Source organism: Mastomys coucha, unplaced genomic scaffold (genome assembly GCF_008632895.1).
Source record: "Mastomys coucha isolate ucsf_1 unplaced genomic scaffold, UCSF_Mcou_1 pScaffold12, whole genome shotgun sequence".
NCBI classification, from domain to species: Eukaryota; Metazoa; Chordata; class Mammalia; order Rodentia; family Muridae; genus Mastomys; species Mastomys coucha.
The window spans coordinates 84,066,378-84,077,073 of record NW_022196894.1 but is presented as its reverse complement, the minus strand read 5'-3'; the positions used below and the strand labels follow the sequence as shown (position 1 = coordinate 84,077,073).

General features: G+C 36.0%; 1 long non-coding RNA gene across 1 annotated transcript in view; it reads left to right on the top strand.

Moving 5' to 3' along the window:
• Positions 1-2,548: 2,548 nt before the first annotated feature.
• Positions 2,549-10,696, top strand: part of LOC116086533 — a 12,411-nt gene continuing 4,263 nt past the window's right edge. Inside the window, exon 1 of the long non-coding RNA XR_004116982.1 lies at positions 2,549-2,636. This is a non-coding gene — a long non-coding RNA (uncharacterized LOC116086533). The remainder of the gene's footprint in view (positions 2,637-10,696) is intronic.

The following is a 10,696-nucleotide window of genomic DNA, read 5'->3' as shown; positions in this document are numbered from 1 at the left end:
CCAATGGCCTTCCATGGCCTCTCACTGTGTCGAGCCTCAGCTGCTCTTCATGACCCCTTCATGCTGTCCAAACCAGTACCAGCTGGGTGACCCTTACACATTACCAAGTCCTGCTGCAGCACAAGGTACAACCTTAGCTATCTCTGGAACACAATCTCTTTGCTCTCAAAAAACACTTCCCAGAAGATGTCACCTCAATGATGCTGGTCTCTTCTTAATCACCACTAATTTCTTAGCTCCAGCTAACCAGCATCAATAATCCCAATAATGCAAAGTTTTTGCTTTAGTAGTTCTGGTATCTTGTTAATCACAGCTGATACTTCAGCCCCTGCTAACCAAAACCACAGAATCTTCACAATCAAAACATGGCCCTGATAAGAGTCTTTAATCTTCCCTCTGAAATTTCACAAGCCAGGCCTCCATCTTCTGCGCTGTTCTCAACATGATCTTCCAAGCTCCTACACAATATCCCACAGAGTTCTTAACAATCAGTGGTTCTTCTAGATCAAAGTTCCAAACTCCTTCCATAATCTTCCCCAAAACATGGTCAGGTTGTCACAGGAATACCCCACTATGCTGGTACCAATTTTGTATTAGGGTTTCTATTCCTGCACAACATCATGACCAAGAAACAAGTTGGGGAGGAAAGGGTTTATTTGGCTTACTTCCACATGGCTGTTGATCACCAGAGGAAGTCAGGACTAGAACTCGAGCAGGTCAGGAAGCAGGAGTTGATGCAGAGGCCATGGAGAGATGTTCCTTGCTGGCTTGCTTCTCCTGGCTTGCTCAGCCAGCTCTCCTATAGAGCCCAAGACGTCCAGCCCAGGTATGGCACCACCCACAAGGGGCCCTACCCCCTTGGTCACTAATTGAGAAAATGCCCCACAGCTGGACCTCATGGAAGCACTTCCTCAACTGAAGCTCCCTTCTGTGATAACTCCAGCCTGTGTCAAGTTGACACACAAAACTGGCCAGTACACAGTACTAGTCAGCTATTAAAAACAATGATTTCATGAAATTTGTAGGCAAATGGATGGAACTTGAAAATACCATCCTGAGTAATGTAACCAAATCACAAAAGAACACACATGGTACTCACTGATAAGTGGATATTAGCCCAACAGCTCGGAATACCCAAAGATACAATCCACAAATCACATGAAGCTCAAGAAGAAGGAAAACCAAAGTGTGGATGCTTTGGTCCTTCTTAGAAGGGGGAACAAAATACTCTCTAGAGGAAATATGCAGACTTGCTTTAAACATTCTGCTAATGCAGTACTACTGGAGTATAATTCGAACCCCACAAAATGACCTTAAATACTCTTAAGAGTGGAGCCCTTGTCATTACTACAGCCTCCTGTTATTTGGAGAATTTCTGACTGACATTGTCCCGCAAAAGAAAGTCAAATCTTTCTGAACATAACTGCATCTTTTTCTGAAAGAACTTCATAAACTTTCACATATCAATGAGTGTGTTCCCCTAGAGTTCCTGAGTACAAAACCAACCCAAATGTCATGAGTAAGGACCAGCAGGTCAGGAAGAAGCAACAAGAAATATCGATCATCACGGGCTGCCAGTTAACTGATTCTAGACACCAAAATATAGCTGGCCACGCTCTGATAGAAATAAAGGCAAAAGAGAATCTTTTTAGAAAATTTAACAAACAACCAACCAAACAAAAACAAAAATGTAAAGCATAAAGGTGGGTGATTAAATAGCATAGTTGCTTGAGAAAACAATCAAAATTTTGGAAATGAGCAAAAAAGCCAGATGACTTATAATACAATATAAATCATTAAGCCACACATCTCATTAAAAGCAAAGCATTGCAGTGTTGACAGTGGAATAAAGTTCTAACTACACACTGCTAATGGAAAGCACATCTGAAACCAGAGGACACAACAATTTCGATGGGAAAGAAGAAAGACAAAAACTGATTTTGGAAGAAACCTAATGCAACTATTTTTTATCAGAAACAGTATACTTTAAACACGGTGGTTTGGTCATCACTTCTGTCTGCATTGTTTTATCTTGCAACAAAATGGCAGAGCCTGACATCCACTGCCCTGCCAATGTGTTTATATACTTCTCTCTGTGCCTGCAACCCTGGACAGTAAACATGACAGAAAGATGACCAGGGCTTTATGAGAGTCAGGAGCAAACTGATAGCAGTGATCACTAAACACTTCCAGAACTTTCTGCACTAAAACAGATGGCCTTTCATCTTAAGAGACAGAAAGAAAAGCACTATAGACAATATATTCAAAGTTAATGAGAAAGCAGGCTCTGTGGTCTGTACAGAAAACATGTCTTTATTGAAAAAATAATTGATAAAATTGTGCCAAGTAACTGAGTAGGTATAATGATGACCTGTCTGTCTGTCTGTCTGTCTGTCTTTCATAAACCAGGGCTGGTATAAGGTACTTTGTACTTCCTCAGAAAGACATCTGAATCTGTTTAAACGTTGTTTAGCATAATCTTACAGAATCATCTGTTCTGTTCTGCTTATTTTGGCTCTGATACTGTCCCAGATGTTCACGATTACAGGGTGAAGACACGTGAGCTGTGCAATACATGGCTCAAGGTGGAGTGCCGAACTAACACAGGAAGTGAAGGACTCCAGTAAGCTTTGCAAGTGAGTTTATAAGTGCCCTGGCCATGGGCTAGCAAACATGAATTTTCAAGTTGTAAGTGCCTGGGTTTCTTTCAGGACAGCGAGGCAAATTCACTTAACCCAGGCTAAGCTGTTGAGATAACTGAGCAATTGTTAATGGAAGGGGGATGGGACTGTACAGGGACTAAATAGCCTTCAAAGAGATGTTTTGCAGGATATGGGAAAGATAAAACACCCAGCTACCCCCTTATCACTTTCCCAGGCCAGTGTACCTTCATTTCAACCTGTGGAACTTGGACCTGGAGGTTATGTTCCGTCTTCACATGGGAATTCTGCATGACCTTGTCAGCCCCGAGAGCAGGGTGATAAACAGCCTAGAGTTCTCAGGAATGACCATGTTTTTGAGATTCTATAAATGAACTTTGTGGTTAATAATTAAGCTTTCAAGTCTAGTCAAGTAAGTGAACAATGATTCTACCAGCTTCTAAAGCTAATTCTGACCCAGTTGCAGATCCTGTAATGTTTGGTTTAATACTTTCTTTTATCCTGCCTATTAACTTTATCAATTTTTACCTTGTATGATTGAAAAACTCCAGAAACAAAGCAGACACACCATGATATGAAAAAGTAACTCCTTATACATAAGGCCAGTTTTAATGAACACACTTAGCCATTGTTTATGAATTCACATTAATAACAAAATTGCTTAGGTTTGCTAAAATTTACTTCCACTTCTTTAATCTATTAAATTTTCTTCTGCCTAATTTTAGTAGCACATATCTTCTTTTTTTGAACATTATCTCTTTAATCCCCGAGGAACGTGAGTTAACTTTGATAAGCTCTGAAGGCCTTTATTTTCTCAGGCTTCATGTCTCTGGATATTAACCAAATAACTTACAAAAAGCATACTAAGATTTAAGACCAGCTTACGTCCTATTCAAATACAACCCACAACTAACAATCCCCAAATAACAGTGTCTTTGCACTCAGAATTGATTTTTCTCTGGAGCAAGACTGGTCACAACATTTATCATACAGAACCTTTCATTTAGTAAAGTTCACAAGATAAGGCAACCCTGTTTCTATGGGCTCCATGCCAGGACATAATTCATTGTTATATGGAATGAGTCATTACTGTGGTTTACATGTAAATTGACTCATTCTTTGGATCCAAAAACATGTTCAGTGTCATGAAAATACTCATTTTCTTTTATAGTTGAATAGGTCAAAATCACTTATAACTCCTGTTTTATATATTTGGTGGCCATTTCCCATATTTATCTTACATTTTCATTTAATTTATTTTCTTTGAAGTGCCATTTCAGAAAGGCTGATTACTCCTGAGCTCATACTATTTCCTTACTACATAAAAGGTATATCTGTGTTTTATAATAATGAAACATTTTAAAGTTTAAATGTCCTGGGACCAAGGGCATAGCTCCCTGGTAGCAGTCTTGGCCAGCATGTACAAGGATCTGAGTTTAGTGCCCAGAACCATAAATAAACAATAGATACATAAATAACAGCTACTATGAGAAATTTAAATGTGTCTAGCATTGAACAATTTTAATGTCTGGCCTGTTTGTTTCATTCTGGTTTATATGTGCTTTCATTATATGTGCTTGGTGTCTAATATTCATACAGAACAAACATATTTGTGTGCTTATCAATGTAAGCAGGTATAGGCTGTCATGAACTTCAATAACAGGCATTTCAAATGTATAGGTGGAGGCATTTTGACAATGAGGTCGATTTATAGAATGCTACTTACTGGTATCTTAAGCGTTTAAGTTAGGAAACAAAATATGGAGAGATAGTTAGACTAGATAGAGATTTAAATTTGCAGTGTATTTCTTTCTTATGAAGTCTTAAAATTTTAAAAAAATCAACCTGATTTTCATATTAGTTCAGTTAGTGCAGTATTGCAGGTGCTCATGTCAGGGACAGAGATAAAAGACATGAGGCCTGCTGGTTGGTTGTCTCACAATTGGTTGGCTAGTTTATAGTTGGTTGACTCTCTCAAGGTTGTTTGTTTGGCTAAGCCCCTTTGTGTTGAACATACATGGTGGTGGTGGTAGGACCATAACTTAAGATATATGAGAACAGAAGTTCTTGCCTTTCTTATTTACTAATGATTTTGAGCATGAACATATGGTCACAGTATTGTTACATGATAGAACACATACTCCATTGGAATACTATAGTCCATGACATTTATTATAATAATTGTATAACACACATTAATAACTTTATTCATAAAGATCACAAGGACAGTGTCCATAAGGGAAGTTATGTTTGGGATTTTGGTTTCTGGTACTTACATTTTAAAAATACCCCAGCATGTATTTTAAACATCTTGTATGATTGTCTGCTTTGGATATAATAACATCTGAATCCAGAGAAAATTTTCTGCTTGGTGGTTATTTAAAAACACAGCAAGTAAAACTATGCCCCTCTTTTTCAGAAGTCAATACAGAGTTGTAGATATGAGAATTGGTCATGCAAAGCAGCACATCTGCATAGTGTGATAAATAAAACAGGCTCCAGAGATGCAAAGTATGCCCTGGAATATGTCAGGGTGCCCACAGCACATTACTGCTCCAAATGAAAACATTCCAGAAGGCAGGTTTGGTGTGCATGTCTACAATGAGAACAGAGCCAACATAAAACAGTGCAGATAAATGAAATTCCCTCCCCCATCTCTGCTTCACCATGGTACTTCATTTCTGGGAAATTGAATAGTCCAACACACTGTGGGAAAAAACAAAATCATAACATGTCATCATATAGTAGAAAATTCATGACAACTAGAAGACCAACCCTAGATTTGCAGCAGGAGGCTAGTGTCATGCATGAGAGCCATACTATAGACCATGAAGAAGCAGCTAAGGTTTTGAGGGAATTACTTAGTTTAACATATAGAACTTGCTAGAGTAGAATTATGCATGAAACATATTACAACAAATGCATAGTGTCTGATGTTAAAGTAGTAAATATAATTTCATTTAACAAGCATATTTTTCGTATGGCTAATCTTTTCCAAAACACCATAAAAAACAGCCTGTGGTTTTTCTTTATGAAACAATAAAAAAGTAAATTTAGAACATGCATGTATCCTGTTAACTGGTGACATGGCAGTGTTCATACACATCTGCTGATATATGAACATAGCATTCTCTTTCCTCTGTATTCATTATGGATTTAGTGTTCCACATGTTTACAAATGGGAGATTTGGTGACAACCCACCACCTAACATCCTCAAACCTTTACATAACCATTCCTGATTATTTCCATAAACATAACCATTCCTTGTCACTACCCCCACACCAACTATTCCTGGTTACTACCTACTTTAAAGAATTTGAGGGCTGGAGAGATGATGGCTCAGTGGTTAAGAGCACTGACTGCTCATCCGAAGGTCCTGAGTTCAAATCCCAGCAACTACATGGTGGCTCACAACCATCCGTAACAAGATCTGACTCCTTCTTCTGGAGTGTCTGAGACAAATACAGTATACTTACATATAATCAATAAATACATCTTTAAAAGAAAGAATTTGAGTCTGATTTTCATCTAAGTATGGTCTTTCCTTTTATATAAGTTTCAACTTTCTTAACTATTTTACTTTCTTTGTAGATAATCTATGGTGGTTATATTACTAGCTAATGGGACTTGAGAAAGATTTTAATGTACATGAAATTCTATTCACTCAGAAAATTTCAAGTTAATTGACTTGTTAATTGTGTCTATATCAAACTACTCCTAAAGACATAAAAGCAAATCATTGTTAATTAGGAGATTTTCTTAGGTTATTAAACCTGTATTTTTAAAATTAGATGGAAGAGAATCCATTCTTCTAATTGGCCTCAGAGCACAGGTTGGGATCTAGACCAAAAGTAATATTGATAGTATTGTTAACAAATTCAGTAATAGCTTGAATTCAACAGAAGATTAACTTTACTAATGTGAAACCATTTAATAACAATAGCAATATGTATGTTGTCTTTTAAATAAGTAGTCCCTATACAGTCTTTTGTTCAAAACTTAGTAGATTTCCTGAAAACTTGGAAAGTACAGTAATCGCACTCTCATTTATTTGTTTCGTCATACTTCTAATAAGCTATCGGATGCCTTGAGAAGGTAGATCACTTTTAAAACTTCCTTAAAGCCAAATTTCACTCTGTATGTTGTCCTTTTTACCAAGATTGGTCTTTAATGATACAGTCATCAATAAACTTAATGAGTTTACATTTCATAAATCATTAACTAATTTAATTTAGGTTATTTTTCTTGATTGGAACTGAAGAGTACCATATGTCGGTTAAGACTGAGATAAACAAAGTAACTTGAAACTAGGAGAAGTAGTTTTGGGGAAGCTTTTGACCTCAAACACAAATGGAAAGAGATAAATCTTTGGCATGGTTTAAGTAGTGTGGCGCCTAAAGAGCATGATAAATGTGCTGACATTTACAGAGGCCATAGTTAGAGCCAAGATATCTTAATGCACTCTCTGGCATCTCAGAACACAACACACTCTATATGAAGAACTCCTCACTTTATGGTGTAATGCAGTCACCCTTGTGAGCCATAGCTCTTTCTTGTAACATCTGGAGAGATGTACCCTTTTGTTCTGATCATTTGCCCGCTTCATCTCCGCCCCGCCCCCCCGCCAGTTTTCTTATGTGCCTTCTGATCATTTGTCTGCTACATTTCCCCACCTCCCTGTGTTCTCTTATGTGCATTCTGATCATTTGTCTGCTATATCATCCTGCCAGCTCTCTTATGTGCATTCTTCTCACTCATACCTTCTGGTTCCCATTTGCAATAGAAGAACAAAGATTTTTAGACACAACTTTATGCTCATAATGAAGGTTTCTAAACAAAAGTAACTGGCTTCCTTCCTTCCATGACACTAGACATATCTTTTCACTTGTAAGTTTATTTTCAGAGAAAATGGGTTGAGAACATAGACAGAATAGGTATATTAATTTCTTCTTAATGTTGAATTCTATGATATTTATTATACAGAAATATTCACTTACAGAAATACTGTTTAGAGAATAAAAATTTCAGGCTGGTGTGATGATATAATAGGTTAAGATGCTTCCTACCAGAGCTGAGAATAAATGTTCCTGAATCCCATATCGTGGAAGCAGAGATCTGACTCTTATGTTGTGAAATTAGCCTGGTCATGGGTCCTGCTCTGGGTTGTGATTGATATAACCAATGACGTTTCATCAAAGAAAAGCGATATTCCTTTCCAAATAGGCATCAATTGCAAATAAATTCTTGATTAGAGGTGGGACTCTGTGTCTACTTTCAGTGCTGAGATTTTTGTCTGGTTTGACCCTGTGAAGGTCTTCTGTGTTCTGCCATAGTCTCTATGAATTTATATGTGCAACAGTCCCATTATGTCTAGATGATGTTGATTCCTTGGCGTATCCACTTCTTCTGCCTTTAAAAAATTATTTTCCCCAAATTTAGATCTGTCTTAGTCACACATAAAAAGAGATGGTGACTGTTTAAATTGTTTAATACTCAATTGTTTTCCATAGTTTTTAATTTAATTTTTTTGTTATATTTAAATGTGCAAACACAAAGTAGTTAAGAATTGTAATTAAAATATCAGTTATAAATGAAACAAGCCAATTGGGAAAAATAAGTGTCCATAGCTATAGCACCATCATCACAGGTAGTGGGTGTCAGCAAACCAGAATTTCAGTAAGAAGTGGAGGGCAAGCACAGAGTTTAAACAGTTGTATTTAGAGACCTTAGTGAATTGAAGACATATCTAGAATAAAATAAAAGTGCCACTGTTCCTTTTCTGATAGATATTATACATTATAAATGATTAGGTTATATCTATTACATTTATTCTGCCAGGTAGTGAGTTTAGGTACCTATTGTACTTAAATCTCAAGACAACTGGCTGTTCTTGAGAATTTTGGCTCATTGTCTAATCAAACAATACTGGAAAAATTCTTTTAACAATTTTTCCAGGTTAAGAACAAAATTCTTCAGTACAGAATCCAGTTAGGGGCGATGCTTCTAAATCAGAAAATATCTCAAGAATCCCTCAATTTCTAAAATAAGCAACTATACTTATTGGTACAAATATGAACTGTTTTTCTTACTATTATAATCTTAAATTGACATCATTATACAATTGTATTCAAATTCTTTATTGTATCAGGACAGACTGATTGAAAATTCCATCTAGCCTAATTTTCAAAATAGCAAATGTTCATTCTAGAAATTTACAGAGGCTAGAGAGATGGCTCAGAAGTTAAGAGCACTGACTTCTCTTCCAGATGTTCTGAGTTCAATTTCCATCAACCACTTGGTGACTTATAACCATCAGAAATGGGATCCAATCCCCTCTTCTCGTGTGTCTGAAGACAGTGACAGTGTACTCACATATATAAAAATAAATAAATCTTTAACAAAAGAAATTTGCAATTGGATAGAAAAGTGTAAAGTCAACAATTAAAGGGTTACTTATAATCACACTAGTTATAATTATCTCAATTCAATTTACTTTTTCATTTGTGTTTATATATACATATATATATGTATGTATATGTACATATATTTATGTGCACTTTTGTCTTAGTAGGACAGTTTTTTTAAATTGTGAATGTTTTGGTGATGTATGAAAAATAATTCTAGGATAGCACATCATTTCATATCTCCAGCTTTGGATCCTGACTATATAAGGGAGATATATTTCCATGCCTTTTATCTGTGAGATCTTATCAGGTACAACAGTTCCTAAAGTCTCAGCCTACCACTAGAATTCTACTAGTGCTAGAATATAGTGAATCTCTCTCGTTGATGAACAGAGATCACCCATGAGAGAAGTTTTATTCAAGAAAAATTAATGTTCGATGACAGCTCGTGACATCATCAACTGTTATCTTTCTTAAACAAGGGTCTGTTTCCTATAGAATTCTTAGAGGAAATGTGCAAATGCTCATAAATTTTCAAAAGTCTGTGACCCCTCTTCGATAGTTACTATATCTCTTTATATGAATCAAATATAAATATTATATATAAATATAAATATTAAATCATGAAGAGAGAACTTCCCAGTAAAGAATGAAGGTAACAATCAACTAAATATAAAAAATCGTTTATGTAAAATTTTATACTCTATATGTGCTCAAGTGGACAATCATTGTGACATCTGTTGCTTTTAGGTATTTTAAGTATTGCCTATTGCCACAAAAGACATCATAACTTTCATATTTGTAATCTGAATAGAGTGTGATCAGGTTTTCAAGTGGTTACAAGATTTGTGTGGATAGAAAATGTTACTGATTAATGAAGCATGAAAGAGTGTTTAAAGTGTCATTCCTAGTCTAGCAGTGCAGTTAATGTTTTACTGACTCTCATGTTTTTCCTCTTCATGCTTACTGAATCCCTTAAATTTCATGATTCAAAGAAATTAATTAACTTAGTTATTATTTGTAAGCATGTCATTTCTGGGAATTAATGTTTCTATAATAATATCTCTGTCATTTGTTGCATTGACTAATAGTGCGAGACAAGGCTGAATCACACAGTTTGGTTAATTTTTAAATGTTTCAATCATCTATTATAGATGTTGGAACGTGAAGCTTCTCAAAGGTCAAATGGTGAGAAATCTCATGGTAGATTACAGGTTCAGTTTGTAAGTATCACAGAGTGCTTCCATTTGTTTCTTTCTATAAGGCTTTCATTGAGCATGCAATCCACAAGCATATGACCTTGGTTGCTTCTTCTAGCTTTCTCTTTCTGTCTCCATACCTATACAAATGTCTTCGCTGTTGTCGGCTAATCACCTTCTTATTATATCAATATTATCTCTCATTCAAAGGATCAAACAGTGAAATATGTTTATTGTTAAATATAGTTTATATTTTCAGTGTTCTTGTGGAAACATCTAGAAGGCCAATTTTGGACTATCGTCGTCAATACTATCTGAAGCCATAGTAGGCACACAAGAGATCCCAGGAGTTAAGAGTGTTGATTCCCGATCCATCCATTTCCCTAAGAATTTCATAAATTTATTGTTTTTAATAGCTGAGTAGTACTCCAT